Raw genomic sequence first — 17,833 nt, 5'->3', positions numbered from 1 at the left:
TGGAAGGTGGAGAGGCTGAGAGGTCTCCCTGATGAAATCTTCGTGCTTGATTTCAGAAAATGGTGGTAATAACAGTTCTTAGTGTAAGCACCATCCACTGGAAAAGTTCTGTAATTGCTGAATTATAATAATCATAATCATGGGAGGTGGCTGAAAGGGAGATGAGGAAATATACTTTCCTGTCTTAAAGGATTTTTGCATTGTCCGTTTCAAAGCATGTCTTCCTGAAGCAATATGCAGTCAGTAGTTCAGTCATGCAGTGTGTAAGAGGCTGTCTGGCGGGCTCCAACTGGATATAATGAAGAACTTCCTTCCCGTTTCATCACCTGCTTCGATGCGATAACCTGTGTACCCGCCTGTGGCATCTACTGGCAATCAGGAGCAGGATAGTTGCAAATTATTTGAGATTGGTTAGGCACTGGTTTAAAATCTAGATGGAAAGTAGAAGTGTATTTATTTTCATTTATCAAAAAATATATATGAATAATTATGTACATTTACTAGCCTTGATGTGTAATTTCGAGGTTGCCTCCTCTGTACGAAGATGACCCTGCTGGGGCTTCATCTCATTTGAGATGCTCATGTGTGGCCTCGCCTACTGAACATGGCTGTTCACTCTGGGCCCTCGATCTGCTGCTTCTTCACCTGCCCAACACTGAGCTGAGGTTTGAATGTTGCATCAGTTTACCCCTTTATATCACTCTGGAAAATACACTCAAAGGTGTAAAATTTTATGTTTATGTTAAAGGCTTTGAAAGGACTTTAAAGATTAAGCTTTAAAATTCAATGTTCAAGAAGTTACTCTTTTGTTGTTAATCCCCACCAAAGGATATTTTTTCCCATTCCTTTTCAGAGAGAGTGGAACTGAAGGGGGGAGGGAAAGAGGGAGAGAGGCAGGGAGAGAGAGAGAGAAAGAGAGAGAGAGAAGAGCCATGTGAGAGAAACACAATGAGTGGTTGATCCCTGCATGCACCCGGACTGTGGACAGGGAGCAAACCCACAACCCAGGTCTGTACCTTTGCCAGGGAATTGGACCAGACACTTGGGTGTTTGAGCTGATGCTCTAACCACTTAGGAACACCAGCCAGGGCCAAGAAATTATTTTTAATTCACAATTTCATATACCAGCAGCATCAACCTCAAGAAGATTGAGGTCTGAGTGTCATAACAATGGAGTCTGAGAAAAGTGATGTCAAATACATGTTCGTTTCTTCCCTTAATATAATGAGCTGATTAGTGTATTTAAATAGTCTAGTAAATATTAATAAACAGTGAGCATAGTAAAAAATATAAAGCATTAGAATAACTTCTGTATGGGTTACAATGGTAATACTTATAACAAGTCTCACTAAAAACACAACAGATTTTGAAAATTAAGTAGCCAGCATCCAGGTTAGAGACAATGGTGGCCTGGAAGTTAACTGTTAGTAAGGGAATCAGTAAGGCTCTTCTGTATATGGTTCTGGGCTTGAGCACTTCATAGAGATGAAAATTTGGCAGTGAAGTCTGGGAAATGGATGAGATCTTGGTGGGAGCTGGTGGCCAATGGGAATGTAGAGATCTCAGGAAAGAAAGCAGAAGTATTACATCATTTATTAATCAGCAGGAGAAAGGGGGAGTGGCAAATTAGAGAGAAATGAGAGAAGTTGGAAGAGGGAAAACTGAAGTGGGAAAGCAAGAATGGAGAGGCTTTCTCTCTCTAGAAATAAAGAAGAGGGACCCTTGTGGGTGCTGCTGAGAGATGAAGTAAACTCAACCCCGAGGAGCAGCTACAACACTTGGCGATATAGAATGGGAGGTCCATCTGGGAAAGGTGACTTGGCTGTTTAGTCTTGAAAAGTGAGCATCTTTTCCCGGAGCTTTATTTTCTCCTGAAAAAAGTCTTAACTAAATCGGCTAAGAAAGTTAAAGGAGGTAGCATAGTTTGAAGCTAGAAGATATTAGCATATGCTTAAAATGTTGCTTTTGGAGATGGAAAGAGAAAAATTATTAAAAAGACAAATTCCACTTGCTGGTTCGTACTGTGGTAACATCATTACACTATTGAGGTGGCTATGTTGTTTCTTTCTTTCTTTCTTCATTTATCTATCTTACCTGTATTAGTTGGGTTGGGTATGGGCAGAGACAACGTTAATGCTTATCTGGGTAGATACTAACAGAGTAAGTGAGCAGGGAATTTGCGTTTTGATATGACAGTGGCTGAAATGATAGATATAATATTCAAAGTTGGAAGTGAAGAAAATTAAGGAAACTGTGTGATTATACTTTGTCAGAAACAACTTCAGAACCACAAATACAATTTTGAAATAATGGCAGGACTTCCAGTTAAAAAGGGCAGACCGAGTATGCTTGTTTACCTACATTCTCCTCAAAAATGACAGTAACAGGCATTTTCATAAATCTACAAAGGCAGAGAGAACCTGAGGGTGCCCTTACTTAAAGCTGCAGTTTATTTTATGAACCAAGTAATTGGTGTAGGAAAATACATTCCTTAGGTAATTTAGGAGCCAACATATTCAGGCAACTTATGATGTTTTAGGAAATGGAGATGAGAAATTTCAAGTTAATGAAAGTTGCTCAGGTTAGCAACAGACCTAAATATTAACATACGGAGAAAGATTTAGAAATCACTATACAAACGTGCTTACAGAAAAATGAGTTGGTATATATGCATGTTGGCTGCTATTATGCAAATAAGAAACAGTACAACTCACACACAGGATAAAAATGGAGAAATAAGGACCTAGGGAGGGAAAGCACTTTTTCAGGTGATGGCGATTAGCAACTCATGTGAATTTCTCGATGCTAATGTGAAATGTATATACTTGTTTCTGTGCTGGACACAAAATAGTTGATTAAAGATTAATTATTGGCACTTGTTTTTGGAACAGATGGTTGGATAAAGAAAGCTGTTTGGGGAGCTAGCCAGGCGCAATAATCATGTAAACAACACCAACAGCAATAAAGTGATGCCCACTCTGACTTCTTCCTACTTTGTTGATTTATCCCCATTTAAATCCCTAACAATGTTGAGGACTGAACACGTGGCAAATTTATTTATGGATGGTATATCTCTAACACCCTCTGTGGAATCTGCTGACAAGAAAAAGAGCTTAATAAGAAGAAAGGAAGGAAGAAAAAGTTTGAAGGAGAAAGATATAAAATAAAAAGAATTCCTAAAAGATTAATGAGCTGCTGAGTGCCATTTTTGCCTTTACTTCCCTTGTCTTTGGGGTCAAGTTCATAAAATGTTCTCTATGACCAAGGTCCAAGAATTTGGTCCCTATATTTTCTTCTATGTAACTTGTTCTTTCAGGTCTTACATTTAGGTCTTTGTTCCACTTTGAAATAATTTATGTACATGGGGACAAATTATAATTTAGTTTCACTCATTTGCATGTGGCTTTTCAGTTTTCCCAGCACCATTTATTGAAGGACCATCTTTATTCCATTGTGTGTTTCTGGCTCCTTTGTTGAAAATTATCTGTTCATATACCTGTGGTTTTATAGCTGGGCTCTCTATTCTGTTCCATGGATCTGTGTGTCCGTTTCTCTGCCAATATCATACTCTTTTGATTATCATAGTCTGTAGTATAATTTGAAGTCAGGTAGCTTGATACCTCCAGCTTTATTCATTTTTTCTCAGGATTGCCTTGGCTATTCAGGGTCTTTTGTGGTTCCATACAAATCTGACAATCAAATTAGACTTTCTTTAACCTATCTTCAAACAGAAATGAATATTTATACCATATTGCTTTAACATCTAATTGGTGGAAATTGTTCTTTTATGTGGTGCTTATACTATCAGCTTTTATTAATCATCTCACATCTATTTTATTTTCTGAGCATGAAAATGTCTTCAAAAGTTGTGTCTTCCACTATTTTTATTTTTATTCTTTTTGCTTTCCTATATTTTCAATATCAATGGAGATGGTTTATTCTGTTATATGTATACTAGAGGCCCGGTGCACAAAAATCATGCACTCAAGTGTGTGTGTGGGGGGTCCCTCAGCCTGGTCTGTGCCCTTTCACAGTCTGGGAGCCCTCGGGGGATGTATGACTGATGGCTTAGGCCCACTTCCAGGGGAGTGGGCCTATGCCATCAGTTGGGTATCCTTAGCGCTGTTGCAAAGGCGGGAGAGGCTCCTGTCACAGCTGCTGCGCTTGCCAGCTGTGAGCCCGGCTTCTGGCTGAGTGGCACTCCCCCTGTGGGAGCACACTGACCACCAGGGGGCAGCTCCTGCATTGAGCATCTGCCCCCTGGTGGTCAGTACGCATCATAGCGACTGATCGTTCCACAGTCCGGTTGACTTGCATATTAGGGCTTTATTATATATAATATTTTTCAATGTAAATTATCCTACTAGCATATTATGAAAGGGAATAAAAAATAAGACACAAAGTTTTGCACATGAAGGGTTGCCCTATACCCATAATTGGTATTTGTGAAATGTGAGTCGTTTATCCTCAGATGCTTGTGTTGTGGAGAACATTTCCTATGGTAGGTTTCCTACATCTATCCCACACTATTTCAAATAATTATTCATTCTTCTACTCCTTTATTTATTCCACAAACATATACAGAGAATGTACTGCATGTGAGGAACTGAGCTGGGAAGTCAAAGTTAAATGAGATACAGCTTTTTGTCCTCAGAAAAGTTAAGGAATGTGCTCTTGTCAGAGTAGTGAAATTTTGCAAGTGTAGTTGGAGGTAAACGAGGTCGTGATAAGGCCAGGACCAGCCAAATTGTGGTATGCACCATACCTGATCAATATGTCTAGTATGTTACTTTTGTGGGTTCCCTTGTCCCCTATTAAATGGCCAGTTCATCCTCATCACCTTCCTCACACAAAACCTGATTAAAAAAAAATTTTTTTATTGATTTCAGAAAGTAAGGGAGAGAGAGAGGGAGATAGAAACATCAATGATGAGGGAGAATCATTGATCGGCTGCCTCCTGCATGCTCCACACTGGAGATCGAGCCTGCAACCCGGGCATGTGCCCTGACCAGGAATAGAACCATGACCTCCGGGTTTATAAGTTGACACTCAACCACTGAGCCATGCCAGTTGGGAAAAAACCTTATTTTTGAAAAGGATTAGATTTCATTCATAAATTACTTAGGATGACTGATATCAATGTATTCTTTCTTTGAGAATACTACTTTTCAAACCAAACCTCTTATTGTAGGAATCTAATAATTAATCACTGTTGGCATAATGCTGGTTATCCTGAACAAATAGGGGAGCTTTAGGGCAGACTTAACATTTCAACAACTATAGCTTTTGTAAGTTGACCCAGTGAAGGGCTAGTGTGTGTAATGTTCCCTGCCTAATCTTACCTATTTCTTAAAGCATTTTCTATCCCAAGTTCTGACTTATTGCTAGATTTCTGTTTAGTTTCTTGACCTAGTAAAAGCAGAAACACCCCAACCTCACACAATCTGGTTTAATAAAATGGAGAAATTAGGCCAAGGCCCAGTGCCTCCATATTTTAGTAATTCAAATAAAAATTTTAAAAATGATAATGGCTATATAAATTATAACTTTACCATTTTCTTCTGAACATGGAGAGGTAATCTAAGGTGAATTCTATTTACTAGTATATGGAATTATCTGATGTTTTAGTTCATCTTCCAGCTAATGAGGTTAATGAACTGTAGAGTAAATTCAAATGGGGAAAATGCTGTTAATCAGAGAAATAATCAAAATACCTGCTTATCTAAGGGCACCTCCCATGACCAAAGCTGGAACAATGTGATGAAAAAAAAAGGGAATATTATTAGTGTTTACTTAAATCCTCCCTTACGGACATGTTTATCGATTTTAGAGAGAGAGGAAGAGAGAGAGAGAAAAAAAAACATTGATAGGCTACCTCTTATACACTCCCTGACCTGGGATAGAATCCTACAACCTAGGAATGTGCCCTGACTGGGAATCGGACACACAACATTTCGGTATATGGGATGATGCTCCAACCAATGGAGCCACTTGTGCAGGGCCATTTTATTAGATTTTATTTCTACTGTTGACAGATTACCACAAACCTAGGGTCTTAGCACAAGTTTTTTGTCTTTCAACACTGGGTCATAAGTCTGACACAGGTTTATCTTTGCTAAATCAGGGTGTTCACATTACTGTATGCCTTTCTGATGGCTCTTGGGGAGAGTCTACTTTCTTGCTCTTCTGTGTTGCTGAAATTCAGTCCTTTGTCATTGCAAGTAGAAGATGCCCATGTCCTCGCTGGTCAGTTAGAGGCTGATTATACAGCTCCTAAAGGCCACATCATTCCTTGACTTGTGGCCTCCTCCATCTTCAACACCAGCAACAACATGTCAAGTTCTTCTCATGTCACATCCCTCTGACCCATTCTTCCTCCTGTGTTTTTCACTCTTAAGGACTCATGATTAGATTGTACCTCATGGATAATTGAGGGTACCTCACCATCTCAAGGTATGGCCTTACCAAAATTACATCAGCAAAGATATTTTTCCAATGTAAGGAAAAATTCTGGGGATTTCTTGGGAGGCCATTATTCTATCATAATGCTACTAAATAAATTACTCCTGAGTCCATACAGATATACATAAATACTTTAATAGGTACATAAGTGGGGAAAAGAGATAACTCATTAATAAATATAGAAGTGATGGGGGAAACAGAAACACCATAATAATAATTGTTTTAATCAAGATTTACTAATGGAGACTAAAATTATTGAGCTGATTTTTGAGAGAAAGATAGTATTTGTATAGTCTTAAAGTAATCCTCCCTAACATATATATCAATTACAAAGGGAAAATCATAACTTTCCTGTGAAGAACCTGATAGACACTTCTTTTCATTCTAAATGATATACTACATGCTAAGACACAAACTAAGTCTCTACAAGTTCAAGAAGATTGAAATCATATCAAGGATCTTCTAGGACCACAATGGCATGAAATTAGAAATCAACTATAGTGAAAACACTCAAAAACATTCAAACACGTGAAAGTTAACTAGCATGTTATTAGACAATGAAAGGGTTACCAATGAGATTAAGAAAAAAATAAAAAACTTCCTGGAAACAAATGAGAATGAACACACAACAACCCCAAATCTATGGGACTCAGTGAAATTATTCCTGAGAGGGAAGTTCATAGCATTACCGGCCTATGTCGAGAAACAAGAGAAAACACTAATAAACTATCTAACCCTACAACTAAATGAATTAGAAAGAGAATAGCAAGGAAAGCCCAGAAGAAGTAGAAGGAAGGAAATAACAAAGATCAAAGTGGAAATAAATGACACAGAGACTAAAAAAAGTGTACAAAGGATAAATACAAGAGCTGGTTCTTTCAAAAGGTGAAAAAGATTGATAAACCTTTAGCCAAACCCATCAAGAAAGAAAGAGAGAAGACCCAAATAAATAATATAAGAAAAGAGAAAGGCAAAGTAACAACTGACAACACAGAAATACAAAGGATTGTAAGAATGTCAACGAGGTATCACCTCACAGCTGTCAGAATGGCTACTATCAACAGGTCAACAAATGACAAGTGCTGGCAAGGATGTTGAGAAAAGGAAACCCTAGTACACTGCTGGTGGGAATGCAAACTGGTGCAGCCACTATGGAAAACAATATTGAGTTTCCTCAAAAATTTAAAAATAGAACTGCCATTTGACCTATTGATCCCACTTCTGGAAATATACCCTAAGAAACCCGGAACACAGATCAGAAGTAATATATGCACCCCTATCTTCATAGAGGTACAATTGACAATAACTAAGATCTGGAAACAGCCCAAGTGCCCATCAGTAGGTGAGTGGATAAAAAAGCTGTGATACATTTACAAGATAGAATTCTACTCAGCTGTTAAAAAAAAGAGAATCTCTTACCCTTTGAGACAGCATGGAGAGACCTGAAGAGTATTATGCTAAGTGAAATAAGCCAGTCAGGGAAAGGTAAGTATCACATGATTTCACTCAGATGTGGAATCTGAAGGAAAATATTATATGATGAGCAAAATAGATCCAGAGACATAGAAACATGGAATATATTGATGAATCTCAGAAGGAAGGTGAGAGGTATGTGGGTGGGAATAAATTAAACAAAGAACTTATATACATATATGCATAACCCATGGACACAGACAATGGTGTGGAAAAGGCTTGGGGCAGGGACAGGAGTTAAGTAGAAGAGGTCAATGGGGAATAAAAAGTACTTCTGTATTACTTTCAACAATAAAGATAAATTTAAAAAAAGATTTATACCCAGTAATAAAAGTTATAGGAAATCCTTGATAAGATGCACTAAGAGTGGCACATCACTTCTGTCATATTTTGTCCAAAATGTATTACCTGTTCCTAATCAGGAGAAAGCATCAGACCAACCATAACTGAGGCCTGACCAGTGCTCTTCCAAGGTCTAGTTCATGTAAGTCAAGGAAAGGTGGAGAAGCTACCACAGGTCAGAGGGGGTTAGAGGACAGAAAACAGTGCAATCCCAATCAGAATCTGGAATAATAAAACTTTATTAGTTGGAAACTTTCTGAAATAGAATGAAAACTCGAACTGCAAAACAAAAATTAAAAAAATCTGCTTTTTAGTTACTAATATTGGGTCAATGTTAGTTTCCTGGCTTTGATGGTGATGCATGATCATAGAAGACACTAACGTTTGGGAGAAGTTACAGAGTCTCTATGGGAGCTCTCTCAGTACTATTTGAGTTACTTTTAAAAAATATTTTAATACTAGAGGCCCAGTGCATGAAATTCGTGCATGGGGGTGTTGTGTGTCCCTCAGTCCAGCCTGCACCCTCTCCAATCTGGGACCCCCCTCAGTGGCATTGGGCGTAAATGGGCAGTCAGACATCCATCTCACAATCCAGGACTGCTGGCTCCCAAATGCTCGCTTGCCTGGCTGTCTGATTGCTCCTAACCACTTCTGCCTGACATCCTGATCACACCCTACCCACTTCCCTGCCAGCCTGATTGATGCCTAACTACTCCCCTGCTGGCCTGGTCACCCCCAACTGCCCTCCCCTGCAGGCCTGGTAGCCCCTAACTGTCCTCTGCAGGCCTGGTTGCCCCCAACTGCCCTCCCCTACTGGCCAGGTCACACCTAACTTCCCTCCCTTATCAGTCTGGTCACCCCCAATTGCCCTCCCCTGCCGGCCCGATTGCCCAGAACTGCCCTCCCCTGCTGGTCTGGTCCCCCCAACTGCCCTCTCCTGTAGGCCTGGGTCCCCCCCCAACTGCCCTCCCCTGCTGACCTGGTCGCCCCTAACTGCCCTCCCCTGCTGGCCTGGTTTCCCCCAATTGCCCTCCCCTGCAGGGTTGGTCCCCCCCAATTGACCTCCCCTGCAGGCTTGGGTCCCCCCCAATTGTCCTCCCCTGCAGGCCTGGTCGCCACCAACTACCTTCTCCTGCTGGCCCAGTCACCCGTAATTGCCCTCCCCTGCTGGCCTGATTGGCCACAACTGCCCTTCCCTGACTGCCATCTTGTGGTGGCCATCTTTGACCACATGGGGGTGGTCATCTTGTATGTTGGAGTGATGGTCAATTTGAATATTACCTCTTTATTATATAGGATTATTTTTTTAAAAAGTTAACCAAAATAAAAAGTAACTGTGTGGAGTTATGGATATTTTTAATGTTCTTCTTTTTGTTTATTTGTGTTTTCCTATAATGATTATGTATCTATTAATTTTTTATTTGAATCAAATGGTTAAAATTGAAAAGAAGTCTGGCTCAACCCCAGATGCAAAGTCCAAAAGTAGAGAGGAGCCCTAGGAGCTGACTCACTCACAAGTCCTCCCTGCCATGTGAGGGCCCTGGGAGAAGAGTCTCCATCCCCAGGACATCCCCGAATTTGTCACTACAAAGATATGCAAGGGCATCTTTCAAAGCACTTTGATGTGTTGGGAAGAACATGGGTTTGGGATTTGAAAACCAATGTTAACTACTTATTGATCATTTCTGGATCTTGTTTAAATTTGTTCACCTCTGAGCCAACTGTTTACTCACTAATTACAATAAAATGAATATTCTTTGGTGGCATTTTTTCCAAGGAGTGGATAACACAAATGTGGCCACAGGCTCTGATACTGTGAACCGCGCCTCACCCCCTCATGTTATTGTTTGCTGTCTCCGATTGACAAGTGAGCCCCTGGCAAATAGAAAATTCCTTGTGATAACGCATCTGAAAAATTTAACTGAACTCAATGCAAAAGCCTATTTGTCTCTCACTGAACTTGAAGTGTGGCTGCAGGGAAGGCTTTGGTGAAAAGGAGATGAGTGAGCCCTTTTCTCTTTGCAATGGCTCTTGGGATGAAATATGTATGGAAATGAAGTCATTTTCAGTTCATCTCCATTTTTGTTGCCTTCCTCATACCTTCCTGACCTTGCTTTGCCCCTGAGCCTTCCCCGTGCCGAGCGATGATCATGCAGGTAGAAATCACACGGAAGGCATCACGCATGCAGAATGCATGGGGAACGCAAGAGTTTAATTTTCTTCCCGTGCAAAGCAGCCTGCCTGTTCAAAACTCATTTCCCTGCACAGCAAGCTCTGCAGAAGTGCACTGGGAGAGAAACTTTCCCACTTTGAATAAATTCTGCTGCTGGTGCTTTTACATGAAGAGATTTATGAAGTTCACTTAAAAAAATTGGCTAAGTAAAGGGAGTTTTCAATCTGCAATGAAGACAGATTGAGGGGAAAACACATAAAATATATGGGATCTGCCTCAGCCCAGCCCATTAGCTCAGCACTGGTGCACGCATATATAATGTTAATGTTAGAGCCTGATTAGAGTGTAGACTGGGAATTTAGCAAAACTATGGAAGAAATCAGCTTTAGCGTCGACATCAAAGCATACTCTTTGTGCAGATGGAGAAGGAAAAGAAATGGACAGGAATATCTTCCATTTAATCCTTGGTTCTCAGGGCAAGTGCAAGTGTTTTAAGAAAACAGATAAAAGATGAAAGCTCGACTCGTACAAATAAGAAAATTACATCTATTATGGCTTGAAGAAACGGAATCTCTTCATTCCTGGTGTAATTTCTGGCTAGCAATAATCTATCCACCTAATAAATCATTAACAATAGGAAGTATGCACAGCAACGTCTTATTTATTTACATTCATGTCATGGGTTCTGAATTCGTAGTTTGCAGAGCTCACACCCAGCCCCGTCCAGCAAAGTAAAGATAAAACATTTTTATTAAAACATTCTTCTTCATTTCTTTCCCTTAGTTGCACGGTAGCAATAGAGGCAGATTTCTAATATAGACAAAAGAATGATATGCTACGAATGGGTGAGCCAGCCTAATCTGATTAGCATATTTTGCAGGTAATTTCTTTTTCTTATGAGGGAAGAGCATTCCACTCCCCTGTCACAGTCCTCAATTTATATGGAGGAAGGTGAGTCATTAGGAATGGGTTATTGTGTGTGGGTGAGACAGTCCACTCATCTTGTAGTTGTATGCATTTTCCATTTTAGATTCTACACGTTGCTCCATGCATTGTTCCCATGCATTGCCTGAGAAATTAAGTGTCTTTCTTTGCACTGAGAAACAAATGCAGAGCAGCTCATTTTTTGAACTTTTGCTGAAAGGCAGAGCTGGAGCAAAGATAGGAAAATAATTATTTTTAATAGAGATGAAAAATGTTTCCCCTACACTATCAAAAATTCCCTTTTAGCCTAAGCACAGTGGTTGTTAAAGACAGACTCACACGGTTATTAACACCAGCTGTACGGGGACGCACTTTGGGAAGGTTTTGAGAAAGCCCGTGTTCCTGAGCTCTCAGTCTAACCACTGTGCGGCCGCTCTCCCTCACCTTCCTCGTCATTGCTCCTGAATGGAGGCTGTGGGCTCCGAGGAACTGAGCCTGGCCAGTCCGACAGCACACCAAGGGGCTCTGCTCTCCAGGCCATTCATCTGTTCTACCAAGAGAGCCCACAGGGTAGTCAGTATTAATTACTACAAGGACTGAATCAAGTAATTAAAAGTATTACAATTTTAAGTAAGATCTGAAGTTGTCAATGTTACAAGAACAGAAAGTGTTTAATCCCTTTGTAGCATATCCTATGACCCTAATTTGGCAGTCATTGATTCCGCAGACCGGAGTGTGTGGAGCTTCTCGGAGAGAGGTAAGAATAATGGGGTGCTGTCCTTTCCAATCTAGATGTAATCTGGTGTATTAAAAGACAGCACAAATAGGCCTGTGCTAGAGTGACTAGCATCCTCAGGCCAAAAAGTAGTTCTAGGCTATCTTAAAAAAAGAGAGAAAGAAAGGAAGGAAGGAAGACAGGAAGGGAGAATAAAAGAAAAGGGTATAGTCAAGTGATATATGTTCATGAAAGCTGTGTTGTTCAATTATTTCATCCCTTGCAGGAGGATTACCTATCTGTTTTATATGGGAACATCATCTTCATTCTCCAGTCCATTCTAGAGCTCAGTATCCAAAACTGTGTACATGTTGGCAGCAAAGAGAGATGTCAGCTTTCCCTTAGACACTGAGTCCCAGTTTTTGATGACGGCATCACTGGGAGCCCACCTTTCTGTACAATGACATCGTTGCAGTGTTTATTTGAAGCTTGAGTAGAAATGCCCAGATTTGATAGAGAGCAGGTTTCAGATGAATCATTGGCTGTATTATGAGAAATTAGATGTTTTTAGTCAATCACTTTATAATCAAATTTATTATTCAGTTTTAAGCTGACTTTTTCTCAAATTTTGTTGTTTCTAAAACTATAAAACAAGAGATAATCTCTTGTTCTAGAGATAAGTTATAGTAAAAAGAATTATGTAATTTCATGAAAAAATATTTTATATGAAAAAAGGACTAGAGACATTTTGACAGCCTAGTTGGTCTTGCCTGTTATGGTTTATCTTTGGGTATAAAGAAGCTTCCTATCTAAAAATGTTTCATATAAAAAGTGTATTATTTTGGAGGAATGGCTGAATAAAACAGATTCTCCCACAAATATTCTGTGTTTAAAATAGGTTATTATTTAAAATATCTCTTTCTTTCTCTTCCTATCTCTCTCTCTCTCTCTCTCGTATATAGTTCATTTTGCATCAATCATATACATCTCGTACAGTAATTTTTGTGAGAGTAATTAAATAATCTCTTAAGTCAGTTTAAAACAATTAAAATTAGATAATATATTATTTGAGAAGTGATTTTAACTATATTTTATATATTTTTAAAATTTCATCTTATTACTGATAAAATTTTCTCCCTTTTTACCACCCTCCACCCAACTCCCACCCCACCCCAGGCCTTCACCACACTATTGTCTGTGTCCAAGGGTTATGCATATATGCATATATTTTCTTTGGTTAATCTCTTCCTGTCCCCTCCCCACATCCTCTCTCCCTACTGAGATATATATTTAAAGCTAATCAATATATACAACAGTTTTTGAGCCAAGATTGACATTTTGATTTGAGTGGCAGATTGACACTCTGATTTAGGTGATGAAACAGCTTCTGATTATTTGGAAGGGAGGGCAAATCTGACTTGGCCTTAAGTGCCATTCTCCTGTGTCCCATCAGGGTCGTCATGGGAGTAGAAACCTGCCCCAGCTTGGCACCCTGAAATATCCCAGGAGCATATTTTAGGAATAGTTCATATTTGTCGCAAGACATGTCAATGCATGTTAAATGTGTAAAGCCCTTCCATAAACTGATGTCAGTAAACCATGTGTTTCCATTTCTCAAGTCTGTTATATCAAACTAGAGACAGTGTCTGGATACTTACTATGTATTAGGTGCTATTCTGTGTTCTGTCAATGCATTAATTCTCAAGAGAACTTCACAAGTTGGAGCCTGTCATTAACCTTACTTTATAAATGATGAAACAGACACAGAGCAGTTAATTGTCAAAGCCACAGGTGTAATTAAATAGTGAAGTTGAGGTTGGCAAACGATCCAGAGCTCAGATTGGAGAAAAGATTTAATTATTTCCTTACATATTTACAAATACTATCCACCTGCACTAACATTAGACCCTTGCAATATGTTCACGTTGAAATATTCAGGGAAACATTCCCATAGGTGCCCGACTGGGGCTCACACTGACATCATCTATTTACAACTTTCCAAGACCACTTTCTTACTTAACAGACAGGTGTCCTAGCCCAGTAATTTTAGCCACTCCATTAAATACAATGACTTCTAGCATTGATAATATCATTACCATTTCATTTAAGCTTCTCACTATTCAGGTATCCACATGCTTGGGGTCTAGAGAGAAATTTTTGAACTCAGACCATTAGGAGGTTTTACCAGAATACCAGAACTAAATACCTGAACTAAGACAGATGCACCTTCTATCTTTTTAATGTGTTTTTATTGCTAAATGGAGTCATTTCAGTGAAAAAAAAACAAAAACAAAACAACACACATTTTGATAGTTGCTAAATGTAAAAGTTGGAAGTCTTTCTCCAAGGATTTATAATAGAAAAAAAGTATTATATTGATTCTTTCTAAAATAATTTAAAGACCTGCTATACGCCAGGCATTATTTTCCATGTTGGAGATACAGCTGTAAACTAAACAGACAAAATATTCTGTTCTCAATTGTACTGAAAATTGTTTATGGGCCTATGAAAACCTCTACAAGAAGGAACAAAGGTGTAAATACTCAGACTGGCTTAGCAGGGAACATAAACATGTGAATAAGACCGAGTTAAAATGTCAGGTAATGGTGGGAACTCTCATGAGCTGCAGGGTACAAACCTAGCTCAGAGGTTTGGGGCTTTATTTCTTTAAATCATTTTACCAGCCAATCAAATGTTTCTGCTTTTTAGAATAAGGCAATTTCACCTTTGCTCAAGAATCTCAGGGATTAAATGGTACTTTAAACTGCCCATTCCAATCCTTGCTCATAATTGAAGATACACAACAGTGTATGCTACAAGGAATTCATCCAAATCTCTTTCAACCCTTCCAGTTATGGGAATCTCAGTACTTGGTGCATTAGTCTGCTCTTTCTGATTGGCTCAGACTTCATATAGATCCTCTCCTTTGAGTTTAGTTCAGTGTCTACTGGAAACAAATATGTTTGAAGATAAGTCACATCAAAGTCAACCTGAGAGCAATCAATGAACAAGCATTTCTTGCTGATGTTTATGTATTAGTCCAAGGCTAACCCAAAGAAGTGTAAAATGTCTAGATGACTGGACAGGACTAACGCTGATGAAAAGAAGTAAGTACTAGAGACTCTGTATCAATTATTATTACTCCAATAAATATTAGAATTAGATGACATCTGTAAGGTTGATAGAAAGGAGAAGCAGAGAGATCTCACATATAAGTAAAACTATGCAGTCTTTGTCTCTTATTTCACTTAGCACAATGCCTTCAATGTTCATATGTGTAGTTTCAAATGGCAGAATGTTTTTTTTTCTCACAACTGTGTAGTATTCCATTGTATATATGCACCACATCTGTTTTTTGCATTTCACTATATACAGAAAAGATTGTTTCCAAATAATGGTTATCTATATACATAAAACCCTAATAGACTGAACGGCAGAACAACTGACCAACCAACCAACTGGTCACTATGACGTGCGCAGATCACTAGGGGGCGTGGATGGAACATGGTGGGCATCAGCAGCACGCGGCAGAGCATGGAACATGGCAGGTGTCAGCCGTGGTGGGATGGTGGAGCAGGTGAGCAGGGGTGCCTGACCCAGGCGGGGCACCAGTTGTTGTCATTGGGGAGAGCCTCTGGTGGTTACTGAAAATACTTTGCTCCCACGCGCTGTGGTCCTGCCCAGTGCTTGCACCTGCTGCCGGCACCAGCCCCAATTGTACCCGCTGCCAGTACCTGGCGCTGGCCCCATCACTCGGCAACATCAGCGGGTGCAAGCGGGGCTGGCGCGGTCAGCACATGGGAGTGGTGGCGGTGGGAGCAAGGTTGCCAGCAGAGAAGGGACCAGGGACCAAGGGGGGAAGGGTGGGGGGTGTGGAGGATGGGCCGAGACCCGCCCCTGGGCCCACTGCAGCCATGCAGCCCACAGCTCCTTTCAACGTGCATGAATTAGTGCACTGGGCCCCTAGTTGTATATAATGCTGCAATGAACATGAGAATACGGATATAGCTTTGAGATTCTGATTTCATTTCTTCTGAATGAATAACAAGAAGTGGAATTGCTGGATCATATGGCAGTTCTATTTTAGGTTTTTAAAGAAACATCAGAGTGACTGAAAGACTTTTTCTTTTAGCAATTTGAATACATCATGCCACTCCATGCTGGGCTATAAAATTTTGGCTGAGCCTGGCTTGCTGGAAGCAAATTCCAGGAAGGCGTAATAAAATGCAAGAAGTTCATCAGAAGGCTGATGGATCTTGGGGCTTCAGCAGGGCTGAAGATCTGCATGTTATTGCCTGCTGCCAGACAGCTAAGGGCAGTCCCCCCAACCTAATAATCCTTTACTGTTTACTAAACCTTACCTTTGATATGTATATCTGCTTTGCTAAAGGGAAAAATCTATCTATATGAAAGCTTAAGTGACCATCGCAACCTAATGGATGACTGAACAGGCTGCGTGGGGTGACCAGGCAAGCAGGGGGGTTAGTGAGGGGCAACCAAATGACTGAGCAGCAGGCTGCATGGGACAACCGGGTCGGCAGAGGGGTTAGTGAGGGGCAACCAAACAACCAAGCAGCAGGCTGCGTGGGGTGACCCGGCTGGCAGGGGGTTAGTGAGGTACAACCAAATGACCAAGCAGCAGGCTGCATGGAGCAACCAGGCCAGCAGTGGGGGGGACAGTTGGGGGCAATCAGGCCGGCAGGCAGAGGCAGTTAGGGGTGATCAGGCTGGTGAGGGGGGGCAGTTAGGGGTGATCAGGCAGGTAGGCAGGTGAGGGGTTAGGAGCCAGCAGTCCAGAATTGTGAGAGGGATGTTCGACTGCTGGTTTAGGCCCCATCCCCTAAACTGGCAGTCGGACACCCCCAGAGGGGTCCCGGATTGGAGAGGGTACAGGTTGGGCACGAATTTTGTGCACCCAGCCTTTAGTGTGTGAATAAAAAGCCCTGGGGCTGGAGATTCAGAGAGCTCAGTCACTAGAGCTAAGCCTCCCTTGGCTCCCCCAACATGCCTCCCAAATTATATTCCATGTCTAGTTTATTTACTTTACATCACAGCCCCTTCTCCAGATTCTTGAACCCTTGCAGCTGTGGATAAGACCTCAGCACCGGCTAGTGTGGCTCAGCGGTTAAGCATTAACCTATGAAGCAGGAGGTCATGGTTTGATTCCTGGTCAGGGCATATGCCAGAGTTGTGGGCTCGATCCCCAGTGTGGGGCATCAGGAGGCAACTGATCAATGATTCTTTCTCATCATTGATGTTTCTCTCTCTCCTTCTCCCTTTATCTCTGAAATCAATAAAAAATATATTAATCCTGTAAGTAAATTACATCTAGAAAATTTTTACTTTAGAAAATTAACTTTCATTTGTAATGCTAGCAGCAAGACACCCATGAAAAACACACATGGTGTCAAAACAAGCCAAAGGAAAATCATTAGGGCAAAAAATGAAAAAGGATCCCAAGTCAAATTTATAAAAAAGATTCCTTTATTAAATTTTGGTCGAGAATATGTTTGTATGTTTTCAGAAAACAACTCCAAGACCATGTGGATTCCTGCAACAGAGAGGAATTGACAGGAGTGCTCCAACAATGAAGACAGAAGAGAAACAGTCCAGAGATGGAAGATGCTGATGACACCTTGCCATACTAGCAGTCAGCAGCTGTGTGTCACTGCAGGTTGCCCAGGACCAAACCAGAGAGGGTCGGACCTGCATTACCACCATTTGTCCATCATCCAGAACTGAAA

Source organism: Cnephaeus nilssonii (genome assembly GCF_951640355.1).
Source record: "Cnephaeus nilssonii genome assembly, chromosome: 18".
Taxonomy (NCBI): Eukaryota; Metazoa; Chordata; class Mammalia; order Chiroptera; family Vespertilionidae; genus Cnephaeus; species Cnephaeus nilssonii.
Note: the sequence above shows the minus strand (reverse complement) of the source record.